Source organism: Thermobia domestica, chromosome 8, assembly GCF_964235325.1.
Source record: "Thermobia domestica chromosome 8, izTheDome1.hap1.1, whole genome shotgun sequence".
Taxonomy (NCBI): Eukaryota; Metazoa; Arthropoda; class Insecta; order Zygentoma; family Lepismatidae; genus Thermobia; species Thermobia domestica.
In genome coordinates, this window is record NC_137461.1 from 34,832,348 (window position 1) to 34,835,780 (window position 3,433).

Consider the following 3,433-nt stretch of genomic DNA (forward strand, 5'->3'; position numbering starts at 1 on the left):
TATCTCCTGTAGAGTTGGGTAGAAAGTGAAAGTGACAGAATCTAGTTGTTATTAATTCATGTAGAATCAACCTTAATTCCTATTTATTCAGATGTAACTAATAACTGTTTCTTTCTCTGAAGCTTACGGTCTATTAGAAGTTGAATCATGATCAGTATATGAAGTGTTAACCTATCAAGGATAAATTTTTGTATAAATACGGTTCCTATTGAAATTCAAGCATAAGTTGTATTTAGTCCACGAAGAAAACAATTCACAAATCAACCATGTTCGCTAAGGTAAGTACATTTCTTTTGATAATAGTCTGAAATCAGATTTGTTCATTTACATTCATAAACACACTATTTCAATAACTCATATTACTCTATCCAAATATTTCTCATGTCGAATATAATATTGTGTAAAGAAGGAAGGCATTTTCTTCCAAAATAAATAATTTAGCTCGCTATTTCTTAACAAACGATATCAACTATATTAATGTTTAATAATCAGAAAGGATCATCTCTTAAAGAATAATGAATAAAGTATATATTCCTCTTTGATGTAGAAATACTGTAATATTCTTTTAAAATCCCGTAATTAGCAGCAAATGTGGCACTAGAGAAGAATGATTAATATCAACAAAGTAGAGCGGATGATAAAAGAGGAAATTGAAATAATTATAAAAGAAAAGGAACGATATTCTACATAATTTCAAAGGAATAAATAAGGAAATTAGTGCGATGTTTTAAAGTTTTTCATTTAAATGTTAATAATCGTAAATATCAAAGGATATTATAATAGGAAAATGTAGAAAATGAGATATATAACTTGCTTCATGTATTTCAGGACCATTAGGTATTAATATTTAATAATTTAAAGTAAGTATTCTGCCGAATAGAACAGAGTACTTAATGTGAAAACAATTATAAAGAATTTCAGGAAATATGGATAGCGTATAGATAGCTATTATACACACAACATACTATCAATTCAATTTCTATCATGGTTCGATATCTCGTAATTCAGTGACAATCCCAGGGTGAGGAAAAGGGCGAGTGCCCCTCGATTGGCTCCTGACATGTTATATTATAATTTAGCAATATAAAATTAAGTAATATAAAATTTTCATTTCTGGAATAAAAAAAAATAAAAAAATAAAATAAAATAAAATAAACCTTCTTTTGGCACCTTCTAAAAAGTTACATCTATAGTCGTTACTGTTTCAATTCTTGAAACTCGGTAACATTTCTTTCTATTTTTTAAGAAACCTTCCAGACTTCTAAACTAAAGAGACTTGATATTAAGACTGAAACTATTGGAGTTATAAGGTGTGGCTGCAATATAGCGATAAGTCCACAGATATAATATGTCCATGCTGTACTGAATCCATATAAAAAATAGTTTATTGCTCTCTGTTGCAATTCTGAAGCCAAAAGTTGTATTAGTTTTAATATTTACAATTTGTATTAGTTTTAATGTAGTAGAAAAATAAGGATTGTGATGTAACCTTTCCTTGGGACTCTCAATCTATATTAAAAAGTCATTATATCTTACCGTTTCATGTCAAAGCAGAACAAAATTCAAACCAGAAAGGATAAATCTATAGTATATTTGGTTGCATTATTTTAATAATTTAACACTGTAACTAAGCTATACAGAATTGTTTAATCTATATCCATTTGAAAATAATCTGAACCGGAAGGTAGAAAATTTAAAGTTCTACTATTATATTCCTTAGAAAAATAAAGTAATGTTGAAAAACTATTAATAAACCCAGCAACTAAAACGAGTAATTTAGAAAGTATAGAGATTCCTAATAATAGACAAATCTTAATATACTATAAACAAGGTTTAATTAACTATGAAGAATGAATTCTAGAAGAGGAACTCTTAATTCGAACTAAAGAAATAATTACGAAGAAAACGAAGGTACTAGTCACATTAGTAAGTTATTTACAACAGCTGTAATATTTGTTCTTTATTATCCAGTGCTGAGATTTTATGTTAAGGCATATAATGAAATATTTAAGTAATGTTAAAGACTTCCAACAACACCGTCAAATATTCTCTGCTAAGAGCAGTAGAAGTGATCATGCTAAACTTACATGTACTTGTATGTAATGTGGGACATAGTTTGTCACAATTGAAATCAGCGTTATCCTTTAAGATATGAACCAATTGATTCCAATATCAAACTCGATCAAGATAATAGTTCGAGCTGTCTATTGCAAAACACTTTTGGGCAGGAGTTATTGTTAGGAATAACGGATGAACGTTAAAGTCACAGCTACCTTTAATATGTAAACAGATTGACTTTGTTACCGAACTCGGCCGAGGAAATCGCTCTTGCTATCTATTGCAAGAAACAGAATATTTTTAAAAATCGGTTTCATTTTGACGTAGAGCAACGGACCGACGTAGTACTAATACTACAATCTTGTGAATCCTACTGTATGATCTTAATAAGTGTAATTATGATTATTTTTTAGGTCTTCGTTTTCCTTGCTCTGATTGTTTGTGTTGCTCTGGCTGTCCCCATACCCATGCCAATGCCTTATCCTCAGAGAGTTCCACTCCAACAACAGAGAGAAGAAAATATGCAGACAGCTAACATGATGTGGGGTGAGTATTTCTACTTGTTATTATCAAATCTCCTTGCTTGTATTTCACTTTATTCCAAGATGATTGTACAAAAATTGTCAGTGTTTTATAAATATATTTACCTATGCTAAGCCTTTCTGCATAATATAATGTGATAAGATCTTCACTACCTATGATTTTGGCTATAATGGACAAATATTCAGTCTATTAAATTTTAAACAATAACTATCCATGCATCAAAATCAATAAATCAAATTCTCTAAACATCCCAATCTAACTATTATTAAGTCTGTAACCAGAATTTTTTTTATTATTAAGTCTGTAACCAGATACGTTTTACTTAGTTTTATTACTTACTCATTATTGTGGAAACATCTGAATAGATTTGTTTTTAACTGTGCCTGTTTTGTTGTAGGTTTCCCATGGTTTTGGGGTTAATAGAATAAATATTAGATGACAAGGCTTTGGAAGATTGAATTTCGACCGGAGGAGACTATATAGAACATCCATTCAACACTAAATTGAATAATGAAAAAACAATAAGAATCCTGAATATAATGTTTCATATAATTTTGTTATTGCAGTTGTACAATGTATTTTGAACGAAATGTTATGAAGTATATAATAGCTATATAAAAGACATTGCTGCAATTTTTTTTTTTTTTTTTTTACTTGTAACATCCTTAATATATAATATCTTGTTTACACATAGCTAAATGCTTTTGTCTGTTAATGTGTATTTTAATCAATTTTGTTCATTTTATGGATATCATAAAACCATATAATTTTATAGGTGGAAATTGTATCTTATCAAAGGAATCTTCAAATGCTTTCTTTCTAAAAGGGAAAT

At 28.9% G+C, this 3,433-nt stretch overlaps 1 long non-coding RNA gene across 1 annotated transcript; it reads left to right on the forward strand.

Moving 5' to 3' along the window:
* The first annotated feature begins 241 nt into the window (after positions 1–241).
* Positions 242–3,227, forward strand: LOC145691616 (uncharacterized). Its single transcript, XR_014132431.1, has 3 exons — positions 242–278; positions 2,472–2,604; positions 2,999–3,227. It is a non-coding gene; the product is annotated as an uncharacterized LOC145691616 (long non-coding RNA).
* Positions 3,228–3,433: the final 206 nt, after the last annotated feature.